At 44.1% G+C, this 18,946-nt stretch overlaps 1 long non-coding RNA gene across 4 annotated transcripts in view; it reads right to left on the minus strand.

Annotated features, from left to right (window-relative positions):
- The window catches only part of LOC106731379 (uncharacterized), a 319,644-nt gene extending 318,164 nt beyond the window's left edge, over positions 1-1,480 (minus strand). For all 4 annotated transcript variants that reach the window (XR_012903012.1, XR_012903013.1, XR_012903011.1 and 1 more), the window contains exon 1: positions 1,310-1,480. This is a non-coding gene — a long non-coding RNA (uncharacterized LOC106731379). The remainder of the gene's footprint in view (positions 1-1,309) is intronic.
- Between the last annotated feature and the right edge of the window lie 17,466 nt (positions 1,481-18,946).

Consider the following 18,946-nt stretch of genomic DNA (forward strand, 5'->3'; position numbering starts at 1 on the left):
GCAGTGACTCTTCTTTTTGTGTGTTTTTTTTTTTTCCAGCAACTTTGGTCCTTCTTCCTCCCTTCCCCCCTCAACCAATTTTTTCCCCCACCATGTTTGGTATTTTTTGTGAAAGTATCTGACAACCCTATCCACATATTTTAGTCCAAGTTGAGAGTCTTCCTGGATCGGCAAGTATCAGATGGCCTAGTGAACCTATTTAAGAAATATTCCCATGCCCTGCTTAAAATTTGTGTTAGAAAAGTGGGTCCCACAATAGAAGGCTCTGGATATGAATGACCCTTCTACACCAGACACACAGACAGACAAGGAGCCATGTTCTGAGGAAACAAGGAGGCCAAGTGCATCATACCCAGGATCCCAATAGCCTGACAGCACTGCAACACATCTAGAGCCTTTCCTATGTTGGGCCCTGGAGACAGAGCATGTTCTTTAGGTTCTCTTCCTCAAAGCATTTCAAAGCCTTTTAATGTGTCTTCCTTTTCAGAGAAGCAGATAAGTAGTGCCATGAACTCATGCCATTCTGAGTGGGACATCAAAGTAGAACATTCTCCATTTTTCTAAAGTGGATCTTAAGACTTTGAATTAAACTAAGCCAGACCCATAAACAGAATAATGGCAAGCAGATTCAGCTCCTTTCAGGGAAGACTCTCTCGCTTTGGTAGTAAAAACGGCACAGGCCAACTACTCTCTAGAGAGAGGCCCTTGTCCTAATCCTTCTAAGCGTCTACTCTACTGCTCCACCAGATATTTCTTTCTGACATGAAGCACATCTCTTGAAACTCAAGCACATCTCCAGATCCACTCAGACCAGGGCCATATTTACACTACAACCATTACAGGAGCACAGCCATGATGCTGTAGCAGTCCCGCTGGAGCACCAAAGCGGAGACGCTTCCTACATCAACAGAAGGGATTTTTGCATCCATATAGTTAATCCACCCCTCTGAAGGGATTTTTGCATCCATGTAGTTAATCCACCCCTCTGAGAAACAGTAGCTAGGTCAACAGAAACAAATCTTCTTTCAAGCTAGTCACACGGGACACTGCAAACTATGTGCAACATTGTTCACAGCCCTGAGCAATGCAGCTAGGCCAATCTCATTTTTAAGAGTAAACCCAGACTAGGTCCTACACAAAGGATTTTATTTTCTGAAGTGCTACGTGCTCACAATTCCCATTGACCTAATGCAGAATACAAAGCACTCAGAGTTAGTAAACACTTGAAAACGTTGGCTTAAGACAAAAGCTAAGCAGAAAGCATTGATTTTTATACATAAACAATACCTAAAAACAAGCTGGTACTAACCTCATAAAATTTGTCTAAACAAATTGATTGTAGGCACAAAACAACATACTTTATCTAGAGTAGGGATCTGCAGAGGCATCTTCAATGAGGAATAACACTGCAATGCTTTATATTTAATTTATCTGTCTTTGTCCCTTCTACCACTGTGCAGCCAAAGCATGTAAATCCTGTTTTTCCATTTTTGCAATTTTCATGAGCACTAAGCTGCTGACTTGCATTTTTACAGAAAACAAAGATAATTGGAACATACACATTTTATATGACCACAAATACGCACATGCACACAAGTGTTCTAGTTAAAATATATTTGCAGTCTAACATGGTCATTTGCGGGTTTTAACCATAGTACGTGCTGGATTATCTGTAACCTGAAATTTTAATGACCTGAGGACTTCAATAACTCAATCAGAAGTGACGATTCTATTTCAGGAGTGGATGGTTGAGGTTCTGTGGCCTACAATGTGCAGGCGATCAGACTAGATGATAATGATGGTCCCTTTTGGCCTTAAAGTCTATGAGGGTATGTCTACACATCAAAGTTACTTAGGGTATGTCTACACTACCACCCTAGTTCGAACTAGGGTGGTAATGTAGGCAACCGGAGTTGCAAATGAAGCCCGGGATTTGAATTTCCCGGGCTTCATTTGCATCTCGCCGGGCGCCGCCATTTTTAAATGTCCGCTAGTGCGGACTCCGTGACGCGTGGCTACACGGGGCATGGACTAGGTAGTTCGGACTAGGCTTCCTATTCCGAACTACCGTTACTCCTTGTTCCACAAGGAGTAACGGTAGTTTGGAATAGGAAGCCTAGTCCGAACTACCTAGTCCGTGCCGCGTGTAGCCGCACGGCACGGAGTCCGCATTAGCGGACATTTAAAAATGGCGGCGCCCGGCGAGATGCAAATGTAGCCCAGGAAATTCAAATCACGGGCTTCATTTGCAACTCTGGTTGTCTACATTACCACCCTAGTTCGAACTAGGGTGGTAGTGTAGACATACCCTTAGAAATAACAGCTGTTATTTCAAAATAACTTTCCTAGTGTCTACACAAGCCAACCGCTATTTCAAAATTAAATCGAAATAGCGGAGGGCTTATTTCGAAATTGGTAAACATCATTCCACGAAGAACAACGCCACTTTAGAAATTGATATTTCAAAATAAGTGCTGTGTAGACATTTATTTCGAAATAGGGGGCCTCCAGCCATCCCAGGGTGCCCTAGTGGCCACTCCAGCCTCAACCAAGAACACTCCTCTCCCTCCACCTATCCCCAGAGCCCTTAAAGTGGTAAAAGTGGTGAGTCATCCTGTGGCACCTTATAGACTAACCAAAGTGTTGGAGCATAAGCTTTCGTGGGCAAAGACCCACTTCGTCAGATGCAACAGGACTCCTCGCTGCTTTTGCAGATTCAGACTATCATGGCTACCCCTCTGATACTTAAAGGGGTAGACTCTGGCCACAGTGCCCATGCTAGCTCCAGGCCTGGCAGCCCAGAGCCAGCAGTCACTGCCCCTGACCCAGTGGCCCCAAAACATGAGCCAGCAAGCCACTGGCATCCAGCCCACCACCATTCCCCAGGAGCAGTCTGCCAGCTCCCAGGAGCCTGACAGGGCCCAGAGAAGACGGGCACCTTCCTGGTCCAGGGCGGAGATCATGGACCTTATTCAGGTTTGGGGGGATGCCCCCAACGTCCGTGATCTCTGCACTAGATGGAGGAACGTGGCCATCTATGGCAGAATAGCTGTCAGCCTGGCCACCAAAGGCCACATGCGAACCCAGGAGCAGGTTTGCATGACAATCAAGTTGGTCTGGCGAGACCCCCAACCCTGGGCCCTGAGCTTCCCTCCCTCTTCTTCCCCTTGCTTCCCCCTTCCAGCTCCCTCCTCCCAGGTTTCCCCCTCCCCTCTCCCACTCTCTCCTCCCTTCTCCTGCCTCCTTTCCCCAGTCTCACCAGAGTTTCATTCCCCCCCACCACCAATTTTGTTAAATAAAGAGAGTTTGTGTTCATGAAAATACATGTATTTTATTTTACATCAGGAAGGGAGGCTGGGGGGGGGGTAAATGGAAGGACGTGAGGGGGCAATGAGGCACAACAGGAAGGCTCTTAGTACTCCTCAGGGTTGAAGCTCTCTCAGATACTGACAGCCCCCCGATGGACCTCCTGGATGGCAGCCTGCAGAAAGTGCAGCCAGGCTCGCAGCAATGTGTCCACAAGAAGCACCAGAGTGCTCAGGGGCAGCTCTGGCTCCATGCTGCAGAGTGCTGTGGTGTCCCGAGTGAGGGTGACCAGAGCATGCAGAGACAAAATGCTTTGCTGTCCCTCATCGAGGTAGGCAAGCAAGCAGGGAAACCTAAGAACTGGCTGTCTGGGAGGGGGGAGGGACGGGGAGGGGTCCCTTTAAGCACAGGCCTCAGATAGCCTCAGGCAGCAGTCACACAAAGTAACTCTAGACCTGATCTCCTGCCGGACCTGGTTCCAGCTGGCCTTAAATGCTATTCAGCGTCCACTCAGTGTGGATGCGCTATTTCAAAATAGCCAAATGCTATTTCAAGATGCATTTTGTGTGTAGACGCGTTATTTCGAAATATCTACTGCAGTGTGAACTAGATGGGTGAAAAACAGAACACTCTAATTGTGCCACACAGACCCTGCTGACACAAACTAAAAGATATCTAGTTTGTACTAGATAGTCGTATGAGGTACCTTATAGTTCACACCATCAGTCTACATGAGCTAACAGATTAGGGTGCACTACAGTTTACACCTCTAGTTCACCCTGCAGCACTCAGACAAAACTTGAGTGAAAAAATGGTATTGTGCATTTGTTACTGTATGTACATTGCATTCATTTGATTAACATCTCTAAGGTATTCCTAACACAAGGGGTGGGGGAAGATTTAATAAATAACAGAGGAAAAACCCTGATGACGTTCACATCAACCACAGTAAAACAATAGCTTGAGAGCATGCCAAGAGCTTGGCATGTAGCTCACTACAGTAAATAAAATATTACAGTAGATGAAAAAAAGAAAATAAGAAAGATCCCATGAATAATAGAGAGAACTCAAACACAAGTCCAACCAAATGATGTCAACTATTATTTAATTTTTACTTTGCTCTCTCAGAGAAAACACTAGAGAGAAGAGAAGGAGGAGGATGAGGGTGAAAGAGCATGCTAAGAAGAAAGAGGGAAGGACATCCCAGAAGGGTTTTTGAAAACATAATCTCTATAATATATATTTTAAAAATCCTTTTAACATTATTAATTCCCTTCCCTTAATGTGATAGAATGAGAAAAATAACCCCTAACCCACAAAGCTGTAACAGCACAAATATTTAAATGACACTGGGCCAAAGCCATCCCTCGCTTAACTCCACTGAGTGGAATTACATTTGTGATTGAATTTGGTCCAGCATGTATATTTTTATAACAACTTTTACTACATCTGTTCTTTCCAAAATCAAGTACAAGAGAAACCTTAGTCAGACCAAAACTTTACTGAAGGAATTAAATTATGGATTCAAACTTGGGCACTGGAAAATCTGTTAGATATTTCCTTGAAATTTCAGGGAAGGCTAATCAGGGGCATTATGCCAGACAAGTCCACTGTCGACCTACACAGCTGCCCAGTCATTTTCAAACATCCGAAGCAAGATGCTGAATACCTTTCTTTCTGTTTCTCAAAAGTAGATCTGTACAAAAAAAATGGGCCTCAAACCAAAGTCACTCTCACTGAGCCTTGGTTTTGAGCTTCAAAGACTCCATGATACTCTGCTCATGAAAAGCCAGCAAGCCTACCCTGACACCGATCTCATAACTGGTCAGCCAACGAACTCTTACCACCCCAAAGTCAATACCGTCCCCTAAAACATCAGGTTGGGGTGATTTTTTGCAATTAGCTGACACTGAAAATTCAGAAAGGATTTGTACAATAAACTGTTCTTCCCCTTTTTGTATTTTCACCTTCTGATTAACAGATTGATTTGGGTATAGGTTTTCATGGGTAAAAAACACTGTCAGATGCATGGAGTTTGTATATCTGATGAAGTGGTTTTTTCCCCCTGAAAGCTTATGCCCAGATAAATCTGTTAGAATTTTAAGGTGTCATAGGACTCCTCATTTTTTTTGTAGATACAGACTAATATGGCTACCCCTATGAGACTTATCACTTTTGAAAATGGGCTACATGCACCCTGTCTGAATCAGCACTGATGTAACACTCTCATCGTTGTATGCATGTATAAATCCTGCCATCTGATTCTTTCACTTCATGCATCTGACAAAGTAAGCCGCAACTCACAAAGGCGTGTGAATTAATACATTTGTTAGTCTTTAAGGTGCCACCAAACTCCTTGTTGTTTTTGCTGAAACAGACTAGCACGGCTACTTCTCTGAGGCTGTGTCTAGACTGCAGGGTTTTTTCGAAAAAAATAGGCTTTTTTCGAAGAAACTTCACCTGCATCTAGACTACAGCCGTGTGTTTCGAAATTAAATCGAAAGAACGCGGCTTTTCTTTCAACGGCAGTACTCATTTCACGAGGAATAACGCCTTTTTCGATGGAGATCCATCAAAAAAAGTGTGTGTGGATGCGGGGAGCTAGTTTTTTCGAAAAAAGGGCCTCCAGGAAGAAGCCCTGGTGGACAGTCCGGGGCATGCCTTGCATCGCTCTTGTTCCTGTCTGCAGCCATCTTTTAAAAGGACAGTCACCCTCACAGCCAGTAGTGGCAGCAAATCAGCCAGAGCACACGGCTGTTCAAGTGCAGCCATGTCCCAGCCCAAAGACCCTCCTGGCCCTTCCAGACAGCCTTCTAGGGACCCAACCAGGAGCTCCAAACGCTGGGCACCGGCATGGTCTGGGCCAGAGCTCAAGACCCTTCTTGAGCTCTGGTCAGAGGTGGAGGCCTTACAAGCCCTGAACACCAGGTGGTGAAATGCAGACATTTTTGGCTGCATGGCAGAGACCCTGGCCAAGAGAGGGCACCACCCCCGCACCCAGGACCAGGTGCGCTCTAAAGTGAAAGAGCTGCTCCAGAGCTATGTAAAGGCCAGGGAGGAGAGCTCCCATTCTGGGGCAGCCCCCCACTACTGCCCTTATTATTTGGAGCTGGCCCAGATCCTTGGTGGTGGGGAAGCATGCACACCGCTGCGTCTCATCCAGTCTGGCTTGGGGGACCCTGTGGTGGACGCGCCAGAGCAGGACCTAGAGCAGTCCAGAGAGTCTGAAGATGGGGAGATGGTGCCAGAGGAGGAGGACATGGAGGAGCCGTGACCCTCACTCTGGGGCCAGTCACCCAGACCTCAGAGGCCTCCCAAGTGTCATCTGATGCCGGAGACGAAGCAGCAGGTAAGTGCAGCGAGGTCGTGTAACACACAGGGTAGGGAAGGTGGGTGCACAGTGGGTGATGCACAAGGGAAACCTGTAATGCTCACCATGGACATCATACAGCTGGCTGTGCATGTGTCAACATGTTCAGTGGTAGAGTGTGACACATGGGGGTGCGCCACGTGGTGGCATAAACCATGTCCAGAACACACCCAGGTGGGTTGTCAGTGTGAGGTCCCATTGGCACTTCGGGACCCCTGTGATGCTCAGGCTGATACTCAGGTCACACATGGTGTTACCTTCAGAACATCTGAGTCCCGTGTCTGAAGGAGAGGGCATGCCCTTTTGGACAGCTGTTGCACACATAACTGATTGTGTCTTCCTCTTTTCTTCCACAGCCGGACCAGCCATGCAAGAGGGCCACAGCACTCCACCCCCACCTCCATCCTGGGGACATGGGAGCTGCAGACACAGGCGAGTCTATGCAGACATCTTGAGGCAGCATGTGGCAGCCGTGCAGGAGCTCAACACCATCCTGCGAGAGAGGATGGAGGCAGAGGCTCGGTGGCATGATCGGCTGATGGAGGAGCTTGTCCAGCAGCACACATCCCTGTGTGCCATTCTCAGGAACATCTGTGGCTTGCCTGCTCCTGTGCCTGGTCTTGCTCCTCCAGCACATCATGACTCTGTCCCACCAAACCCCCCTTCCACGGAACCATCCCCTTCCCTCCCCCCTTGTTCCTTCCTTTCCCCCAGCTCCCCCAGTTCCCCGGTCCCCCTCTCCCCCTAGTTCCCCAGCACCCCTCTCCCCTGTGGGCAGGCAATCACTGTCCAACCTGATCCCCTTCCCCCCTCCAGGTTTTACGCACCCCCACCAGCCCGGTTAAACACAATGTTGGTTATTCCAGAAAATGTTTATTTTTGATGCAGAAAGTATACTTTGAGAAAAAAACTATGTACAATAAACAAAAGATTTTATATGCTTGCAACATTTCTACATGCTTTCATTTATTGATATTCACAACAATAAAACAGAAGTTATTCTTTTCAGACAAAACCTGATGTTTATTATTTCTACAAACAGGGTCAGGGTGAGGGAAGGTTGTAGTGGGCCAGGGCCAAGCCCCCAGACAGGAGGCCCTCAGGAGACACAGTGGCCTCCATTAGAGAATTGGTCCTGTAGGGCTTCCCGGATGCAAACAGCAGACTGGTGAGCCTGGCGGATGGCAGCTGTCCGGGGCTGGTCAAAGTGCCTCTCCTGACCATCAGCACCTAGGCTATGTCTAGACTGCAAGCCTCTTTCGAAAGAGGCTTTTTCGAAAGTATCTTTTGAAAAAGCCTCTTTCGAAAAAGAGCGTCTAGACTGCAACCAGTACTTTCGAAAAAGCAAGCCGCTTTTTCGAAAGAAAGCACCCAGGCAGTCTGGATGCTCTCTTTCGAAAACACCCTGTTTGCATTCAAGAACGCCTTTTTTCAAAAGAGCACTTTTGAAAAAAGGCGTTCTTCCTCGTGAAAATAGGTTTACAATCATCGAAAGAAAAGCCGCATTCTTTCGATTTAATTTCGAAAGAATGTGGCTGTAGTCTAGACGCAAGTGAAGTTTTTTCGAAAAAAGGCTACTTTTTTCGAAAAAACCCTTGAGTCTGGACACAGCCCTATATCCCACCCTGGTAGGAAGGCCTCCCCTTTCCTCTCCACCAGGTTATGGAGAATGCAACACGCAGCCACCACCTCAGGGATGTCGCGTTCCCCCATTTCTAGTCATGCGAGCACACACCTGAATCTCCCTTTTAAACATCCGAACGCACATTCCACCTGGTTGCGAGCCTGGTTAAGATGAGCATTAAACTGCTTCTTGCTCGCATCCAGGTGGCCAGTGTAGGGCTTCATCAGCCACGGTATCAGGGGGTAGGCGACATCAGCCATCACACCGGCATGAGCACGTCCCCAACCGCAAAGTCACGATGCGGGAAAAATGTTCCTGCCTGCAGCCTCTGGTAGAAATATGAGTTCCTGAAGATGCGGGCATCATGTGCCCACCCCGACCACCCAATACAAATGTCAGTAAACTGGCAACGATGGTCGTCCAGGGCCTGGAGGACCATTGAAAAGTAGCCCTTCCTGTTAATGAATTGGGCTGCTCGGTGGGGCGGTGCACGGATTGGAATGTGTGTCCCATCGAGAGCTCCTCCACAGTTCGGGAAGCCAAGGGCAGCAAAGCCGGCCATGACGCTGTCCAGGTCTGCTAGACGGACGAGCCTGTTCAGCAGCTCAGAATTGATGGCCCTCACCACCTGCAGAAAGAAACAAATAGACAGACAACAAAATTTAGAAGGGGTACCTGATCTCTTGGGAGGAGAACTTACCACCCACCTTCCCCCTTAAACACCCAGGAATCCTCTCCTCAGAACTCCACCCCCCCCTTCCCGGCAGCTCAGGGTGAGCGGAGGAGCTCCCTCTCACTCCCACTCCACCCCATCCCCAACTCCACCTTGCCTTTTCCTGACAGTCTTCCTTTTTTACCCCACCTCCAACTGTGACTCTCCCCCTACAATGACTTACTTCCATCAGGATGGACCCAACAGTAGACCTGCCTGCTCCAAACTGGTGTCCCACAGAGCGGTAGCTGTCGGGGGTGGCCAGCTTCCAGAGGGCAATAGCGACCCGCTTTTCCAGGGGGATGGCGGGCCGCAGGTGGGTGTCCTGCCGTTGCAGAGTGTGGGCGAGCCAGGTACAGAGCTCCTGGAAAGTGGCCTTCTGCATCTGGAAGTTGCAGAGCCACTGCTGGTCATCCTACAGTTCCATAACGAGCTGGTCCCACCAGTTGGAGCTGGTGTCAAGCCTCCAAAAACGCCTCTCCAAGAAGAAGTTTGGAGACAAGGGCAGTGGGGCTGCATGACGGGCGAACTTATCGTACATCTCGTCTGGGTCCAGATGAGGAAGTAGCCTCATGACTGTCATGCAGATGCAGCAAAACTTGCAGTATGATGGTGTGGTGGAGCCATCACCTGCCCAGGGGCAGTTCTCCATGGGGGGGGGGGAGGATCCAAAGCAGGAAAACCTCCAAACAAAACAACCTGCCATGCTGTCCCAGGAAGCTGGGCACTCCAAACAAGCACTGCAATACCTTGCTTACCTCCTAGAGGGACAGCGAAGGCAGCTGCAGGAGCAGAGCAATGGGTGTTCAGGGGGGTCCCTTTAACCATGCGTCTCTGCAAAGGGCAGGCAGCAGCACCCGGTAGGAAATGCTGGCCCCGTGCCCTGGCAGAAGTGGTTCCGGGTGACTTTTTCTTTCGAAAGAGCATCCAGCAGTCAGGACGCTCTTTTTCAAAAAAGCGGATCGATTTTCCAATCTGCATAATGCAGTCTAGATGTTCTTTTTCAAAAGATGCTTGAAAGTTTCTCTCGAAAAAGCATCTTTCGAAAGAGGCGCGCAGTCTAGACATACCCTGAAAGAAGTTCTTAGGAAAGCTGAAAGTGTAGGTGAGAGATAGGAGAAAAATTATATCATTTGGGGCAAGAAGATGGAGTTATTAAAAGATTCTGAGAAGCATCCATACTTTCAGATATCCAACCAAACTCAGGCTATGTCTAGGCTGCCAAGAAAAGTTGGAAAAAGATACACAAATTTCAGTTTGCAATTTGCATATCTTTTTTTGCTTTTTTTCCTAAAGAGGCTTTACCAAAATTTGACCCCTGTACACGGGACCAAATTTCAGGGAAAAACTCCTATTTCAGAACATTCCTTATTTCTCTCACTGAGAGGAATACAAGGATGCCGAAAGAACATGTCCGCTTTTTCGGAAACCGGAACCTCTGGTATTCCGGAAAAGCTATGCAGTCTAGACATAGCCTCAATGTGACACTTACTCCTGTCTAAAATATGTAAGTGCCTGAAAATATTACCATGAATTTAAGTAAAATGCTGTCAATTTTTTCTTAAGCTCAGGATATTCTGGGAGCTATTTAGATGTAAACAATAAGCTGGGTTAGCATGCCTCAGAAAATCATCCATCATTATTACAAAAGAAGATCATACCAAGGCTATCTTTAACTTCAAGGTGAAATTCTGTCTCCCAGGCAATGGGAGCTTTCCTCTTGACTTAATGAGGCCAGACCTTCACCACAAGTGTACAGAAAAAGTCATTATAAAGCCAACATTACCAAATGTCACCACACAATCTTTATACATAGCTCCTGTTCTAAGTGTAAGGAGAGAGGTGATAATCTCTGATACCATTCCCAAGACAAATGTCAAATGCTGAGTTTATTGTTCAATAACCTAGAGAGCTGAAAAGACTGTGGAATATACTATCCATTTAAATTCAAAAGCAAATTTTATTTTGACCCTGCCAGCAAACACTTTGTGTTTTGATTTGATTGCCAAATATAAAGAAAGATTGATAGTGCAATCAAATATGCAATTTGAAATTTGCTTTTTGATAATATTAGTGTATTCAAACAACATTTTATTTTTGTAAATATTCATAATTGTACAATGTGTGTGCTCAAATGTTCATGGAAATAAATTTTAAGCCTGGATACTAGAATATTCATTCCACATTTAATACTTGATTTAAAAGTCACAGACTGCCTTGTGTCACTTAGTTTCCTTGAGTATCAAATGAAGGAACAAAAACAGTATTATGTGTCTTTCAAAACTAACCGATAAAAATTAGAGATTTCAGATTGTGAACATTCACCACCAAGTGCTCATGAACAATCTGCAAACCATGAATTATTCATTGAAGAAATTTGTAAATAACTCCATATAAGAAACAAATGTGAGAGAATTCCACAAGCTCTGCAAACAATTTGTTGGATAAATTATTCATTGGAATTAACCATTCACTGAAAACTAGTCTCCTTTACTTCAGATTTCTCTTTTGGTTAATCGCTATGGAGATTACACTATGCCTAATTTTATTGCCACAGTGTAAATGAAAATGAGCCAGTAAGTATAATTTTATTAGATGTTGTCAAGCACAGGACAAGAAAAAAACTAAGGTCATTTAAACTGTAAATTGTTTTACACTAAAGAGAAACATGCAGAATTTCAGAGGTGAAATGATATGGAAAATGGATTTTAAGTAACTGTGAATATTCAGTTCTTTCAAAGTTGAACATCTCTCTTTTTATTATTATTATTATTATTAAAGAAAGTCTTTTTATTTTCCTTCCCAGAAGGAATGAAGAAGAAATTCCAGGCACAGTTATTTCCCCCCCTTTCCCCCCCCCAGCTCGTACTGCCATCATGAAGTTCACGTTCAAGTTCTCTTTCTCCTGGAGATGCTTTTGAAGGCTGCTCCAAAACATATCGAGGCCAAGAAATGGCAACCATATGACAATTAATTTGACAGCATGCTTACATACGTATGTATGGCCCTCTTCACCGTGGTATCTAAGCACATTACAATCACTGGTTTTATTCTCACAAGCCCCTCCTGAGAAAGAGAGGTTCTATCCTTGTTCTATAACTGGGGAACTGAGGCACAGGGTAGATAAAGTGACTTCTTGAGTTGAAAGAAATAAATGCAGGTCTTTTGCTCCCAGCTCACATATTTATCCAGAAGAGCAGGGAGGAAGGCTGGGTGAAACTAGACTGCTGGCACTAAACATTAAAAAAGGCCGTAGAACAGTTTTTAAACTAAGAGATGGGGGAAAGCCGATGGGTGCGGAGATGCACGTAAATTGGATGAAGACTTCTCTTAGAAGAGAATCCATTGATAGAGATTATCTAAGCTGTAGTCAGAAAGAGAGGAGGGGAGAGGACAAACCATGGGCCAGAGCAGACAAACAACCGCATATAAAGGAATCCAATGCATCAGGGAAGGGCAGACAAATAAGCAGTGGCAAATTTTTAAAGTGCTTCTACACAAATGCTAGGAATCTGACTAATAAGATGGGTGAACTAGAGTACCTCGTCTTAAAGGAGGAGATTGACATAATAGGCATCACTGAAACCTGGTGAAATGAGGAAAATCTGTGGTACACAATCTTACCGGGATATAATATAGAAAGGATAGAGCAGGCCAGCTGGGTGGCGGAGTGGCACTGTATGTGAAAGATAATGTAGAATCAAATGAAATAAAAATATTAAATGAATCAACATGTTCAATAGAATCGCTATGGATAGTAATTCCATGCTCCAATAATAAGAAATTAGCAGTAGGGATATATTACCGACCACATGACCAGGACAGAGATACTGACATTGAAATGCTGAGGGAGATTAGAGAGGCTACCAAAATAAAGAACTCTATAATAATGGGGGATTTTAATTATCCCCATATTGACTGGATACATGTCACCTCAGGAAGAGAAGCAGAGATAAAATTTCTCAATGGCTTAAATGACTGCTTCTTGGAGAAGCCGGTATAGGAACCCACAAGCGGAGAGGCAATTTTCGATTTAGTCCTGAGTGGAGCGCAGGATCAGATCCAGGAGATAACTGTTACAGGACCGCTTGGGAATAGTGACCATAATATAACAACATTTAACATTCCTGTGGTGGGAAGAACACCTCAGCAGTCCAGCACTCTGGCATTTAATTTAAAAAAGGGGAATTACACAAAAATGAGGAGGTTAGTTAAACAGAAATTAAAAGGCACAATGACTAGAGCCAAATCCCTGCAAGCTGCATGGAAACTTTTTAAAGACACCATAATAGAGGCCCAACTTAAATGTATACCCCAAATTAAAAAACATAGCAAGAGACCTAAAAAAGAGTCACCGTGGCTTAACCGCCATGTAAAAGAAGCAGTGAGGGACAAAAAGGCATCTTTTAAGAAGTGGAAGCCCAATCCTAGTGAGATAAATAGGAACATAAACACTGTCAAATCAAGTGTAAAAATGTAATAAGAAAAGCAAATAAAGATCTTGAGGAACAGCTAGCCAAATACTCAAAAAGAAATAACAAAATGTTTAAGTACATTAGAAGCAGGAAGCCTGCTAAAAAAACCTGTGGGTCCCCTAGACGATCGAGACATAAAAGGAGCAATCAAGGACGATAAAGCCATTGAGGATAAACAACATTATTTCTTTGCTTCAGTCTTCACGACTGAGGACGTTATGGAGATTCCCAAATCTGCACCGTCTTTTGTGGGTGATGAATCCAGGAACTGCCCTGGACTGAAGTGTCATTAGAGGAGGTTTTGGAACAAATAGAAAAACTTAATGTTAACAAATCTCCGGGACCGGATGGCATTCATCCAAGGGTTCTAAAAGAACTCAAATGGGAAATTGATGAACTATTATCTGTGGTTTGTAACCTATCCTTTAAATCGGCTTCTGTACCTAATGACTGGAAGGTAGCCAACGTGACACCAATATTTAAAAAGGGCTCTAGAGGCGATCCTGGCAATTACAGACCGGTAAGTCTAACTTCATTACCGGGCAAATTAGTTGAAATAATAGTAAAGAATAAAATTGTGAGGCATGTAGATGAACATAATTTGTTAGACAAAAGTCAACACGGTTTCTGTAAAGGGAAATCATGTCTTACTAATCTATTAGAGTTCTTTGAAGGGGTTAAACATGCAGACAAGGGGGATCCAGTAGATATAGTATACTTAGATTTTCAGAAAGCCTTTGACAAGGTCCCTCACCAAAGGCTCTTGTGTAAATTACATGGCCATGGGATAAGAGGGAAGGTCCTTTCTTGGATTGAGAACTGGTTAAAAGACAGGAAACAAAGGGTAGGAATAAATGGTAAATGTTCAGAATGGAGAGGGGTAACTAGTGGTATCCCCCAAGGGTTAGTCCTGGGACTAATCCTTTTCAACTTATTCATAAGTGATCTGGAGAAAGGGGTAAGCAGTGAGGTGGTAAAGTTTGCAGATGATACCAAACTGTTTAGGATAGTCAAGACAGAAGCAGACTGTGAGGCACTCCAAGAAGATCTCTCCAAACTGAGTGATTGGGCAACAAAATGGCAAATGAAATTTAATGTGGATAAGTGTAAAGTAATGCACATCGGGAAAATAACCCCAACTATATGTACAGTATGATGGGGGCTAATTTGGCTATGACAAATCAGGAAAGAGATCTTGGAGTTACCGTCGATAGTTCTCTGAAAACTTCCCACAGTGTGCAGTGGTGGTAAAAAAGGCAAACAGGATGCTAGGAATTATTAAGAAAGGGATAGAAAATAAGACCCAGAATATCTTACTGCCCCTGTATAAAACTATAGTACGCCCACATCTTGAATACTGTGTACAGATGTGGTCTCCTCACCTCAAAAAAGATATTTTGGCCTTGGAAAGGGTTCAGAAAAGGGCAACTAAAATGATTAGGGGTTTGGAATGGGTCCCCTATGAAGAGAGGTTAAAGTGACTGGGACTTTTCAGTTTAGAAAAAAGGAGACTGAGGGGGGATATGATAGAGGTATATAAAATCATGAGTGGTATGGAGAGGGCGGATAAAGAAAAGTTATTTATTAGTTCCCATAATAGACGAACTAGAGGACACCAAATGAAATTAATGGGTAGCAGGTTTAAAACTAATAAAAGAAAGTTCTTCTTCACACATTGTGTAGCCAACCTGTGGAACTCCTTGCCAGAGGAGGCTGTGAAGGCTAGGACTATAACAGAGTTTAAAGAGAAGCTAGATAATTTCATGGAGGTTAGGTCCATAAAAGGCTATTATCCAGGGGACAGAAATGGTGTCCCTGGCCTCTGTTTGTCAGAGGCTGGAGAAGGATGGCAGGAGACAAATCACTTGATCATTGTCTTTGGTCCACCCTCTCTGGGGCACCTGGTGCTGGCCACTGTTGGCAGACAGGCTACTAGGCTAGATGGACCTTTGGTCTGACCCAGTACGGCTGTTCTTATGCTGGCCTGTTAGTAGAGTCCTAGTTTGGACCTTGAAGGCCAATGACACTGCCAAGAAGAGGCTTTGGAAAAAAAAAAGTTTGGAGTCTAAGTGTTGTTGTCATTCTTCCTCCCTGTTGAAGGAAAAGGCCTGGGCAGAGACTGTTGAACTGCTGAAGTAACTGCGTAGCTACACAGGAGGTATCTGCAAGAGGGCTTTGGCTTCTCTGATAATGAGCTGATGTTCCAGGAACGAGAAAGTGCTGGGTTTGGTCCCATTACTGAAATACTGGAAAGAGTATCTTTGGACATCATCTGGCTAACCTGATAAGGACAGTTTGGAATCAGCTTCTATAGGGGATGGTGACAAAAAAAATCAGCAAATATGCACTGATGATAAATAATGAAGACAAGTGGAAGGGTCTAATTTCTGGAGAAGGGATATAAATCACAACTGCTATTAACAGGGCTGTCTGCAAACTATCTGATGCTTATTTACAAATGTCTGTGACCAAGCAGGATGAACTGGAAGTCATGGTATATGAAGATAATTATGACTTAATAGGCATCACAGAGATTGGATAGAACAACTGCCATAATTGGAGTACCAGCACTGAGGGATATAGTTTGTTCTGAAAAGACAGGTATGATGAGAAAAGGGGTTGTACTGCATGTCAATAATGTATATCCGGCAGGGGTCCAGCACTCACTCAAGCCCCAGGAAAGAGTCACCTGTGGGGGGGAGGGAGGAGCAGGAGACTGCTACCATGTGCCTCTGGAGTGACGACTCCCCTCCTCTCTCCTCTGCAGATGCAGTAATTCAGCCTGCCTCCAGCACAGCTTCTGTACAGCCACGCTTGGGGAGTGCAACTGAGGGGGTGTGCGCAATGTGGATCTGCATATAGACCCGTCTCCAACATTGAAGGAGCCCAAGCATCACGGGACCATACAACTCTCTGACCCTCAGTCTTGGCAGGGGTTTAGACTAGATGGCTTGTGGTCCCTTCTGACACTGAGTATGACCTGGGTTCAATTTTCAGCTCTACCGCAGACTTCATGTGTGACCTTGGGCAAGTCATTTAGTCTCTCTCTTCCTCATTTCCCCATCTGAGAAATAAAAACAACAACCTCCATGGACTGTTCTAAGGATAAATACATAAAAGTCTGAGGCACCTGGACAAATCCACAATGATGAGCCTTACTTAAGAGACACTTAAATGCAGAAAAAAAATAGTTTACCAGTCTGTGCATTTGACAATCATGTGTGGCTGTTGAGTTTCAGTATTCCCCTGTACTGGTAGTTTCTCACTTGGCAAAAGAACCTTTAAGAAAAATGAATAGGAGAGTAAAACACCTTGTAAAAAAATGTATTAAGGATTTTTTTAAAATTCAATACATACTTTTCAAAAAGAATGAGCTCTCAGAAACGACAGGGTTGGGGTTTTTTAAATAAATTTAAAAATTCAAGTTGATGGCGTCCTTTTTAATTTAATTTAGGTAGGGGAGAAGGAAGGAGATGGAACACACCAATTTTGCGATAGCACATTATCTAACATCTTATGTCGAGGAATGGACAGACATTACTGATGTTATGCAAACTGTTCTTTTTTTCTTAATTCACAAGCTACGCAAAGTAGTTTGAATTTTCAGAGAACATTCTCCTCCAATTCAAACCCATGCACTCATTATCCTCCCCAAGGGTGACACAATTTAACATTTTTTCCAACTACAGAGAAGGTTATGCAATATATTATGGTGAGAAGAACCCTCCAAAAGCTAGAAATGTAGCCGTGTTAGGCTGATTTATAGGCCAGTGTGGTCTATAAATGGCATATATTTTTATTAGAAATTTCTCTTTCCCTTCTCTGTTTCTTTATTTAGAGTCACTGTGCCTTCTCTTTGCTCCATTTTACACCAACTTTATTTTATTTTTTTTGCCACTGCCCCTTCTCTGTTCTTTTCTTCTTCCTTTCACCAACCCAATCTCTTATAAGCAGAGTATGAGCCCAATAACATTAATGTCCAAGTCAAACTTTCCAACCAGCAGCATGACAAAAAGGCATTTAACTATTGCTAGCTACTCCAGTAAAAGAAAACTCCATCCACATTGGTCATTTCACATAAGAGGCACTTTTCACCAGAAAACACTCTAAAAAAGCTTTTAATGAAAACTGGCATTTTTGGAAATCCTGAAGGCAACCACCATGCTGAAAAGTGACATTTTTTACACCCACAAATTTAGAAACCCATGTAAGAACCAGTTTCCATCTTTCTTTAATATAGAAATCATAAGAAGGATTTTAACAGTGATTATAATGCATCATTTATTAAACGTAACATGTCTGAATGTACAAAACATAGCAAGAGCTTCCACTGTAAATTAGACACCCATACAGTTTGGACATATAAATAAAATTAAGCCAGAATTAATATTTAATAAATTAACCTTTTAACAGCCTATATGTGGACATGAAATACAGCTGTCTACAAATAAATCTATGATCTTGGTAATAAAAATTTTTGATACTCATCTATAATCATGCATGAGACAGCAAAACAAAGTTTTCTAGCTGCAAGAGTATTTCATTTTCCCAAGAAAAGTACAATATGGGGGTAAGAAATAGCAGGATTCTTAAGATAGGGGCATTTTCCTTGACTCTTTCTACAAAAATGTCTGATGTTATTCCCTGCTTTTTATTGTGCCTTATATTCTAGAGGCCTCAGGTTCATTATTGGACTAATGGGGACCCATGACAACCTTTCTTCTGAAGAAGTAGTTGTACCACAGCTCCGGGCAGCCATTTCAATTTACCTTGATATGTAGATTCACTGAGAGTGAGGTCCTCACTGCAGCTGGGAGTTGAGGTGGCACATCTAATAATTCCTTGCAAAGTACCAAGCAGAAGGCCACTTCTCCAGTCAAGAAAGGATTTGAGAGCCCACAAAAAGACAAGGCAGGACCAGATGATGAGGGAAAGAGACCTAAAAGCCTATCAAGCCTAGACCTAACACAGAGACAAATCCTGAGAAATTACTTCATGGAAGTGGTAACGTACAACTGCTTAACGGAGACTATGTTAGCCCAATGGCTCATGGAGCTTCTGCAGCACCTCCCATAGCTTATTCTGAAAACAAGTGTGGAGAACAGGTTCATCCCCACCTTGCTCCCTCTTCACCTGCTGCTCCCTACCAGGCAAGGCACTCTGGCAGAATGGTACCGTACAATATGCAAGAGGGTGCACATCTCCTCACCCCAAGCCTCATATTTAGTTCCCTACCTTTTGCAGGGTTGCAAGCACTTTATCACAGCTTCACCTATTGGGGCTTCTCAACAAAAAGTCAACATTTAAGCCCATATGGCTTAAAACCTGACCCAAGGATAGCCTAACACTTCAAAACCATAAAACAAATAAAAAGAAATTGGAAACACTTGGAAAAGGCAGAGGTGCTTAATGACTTCTTTGTTTTGGTTTTCATCAAGAAGATGGATGGTGACGGGAAG

The sequence above is a fragment of the Pelodiscus sinensis genome, chromosome 3 (assembly GCF_049634645.1).
Source record: "Pelodiscus sinensis isolate JC-2024 chromosome 3, ASM4963464v1, whole genome shotgun sequence".
In the NCBI taxonomy this organism is placed as follows: Eukaryota; Metazoa; Chordata; order Testudines; family Trionychidae; genus Pelodiscus; species Pelodiscus sinensis.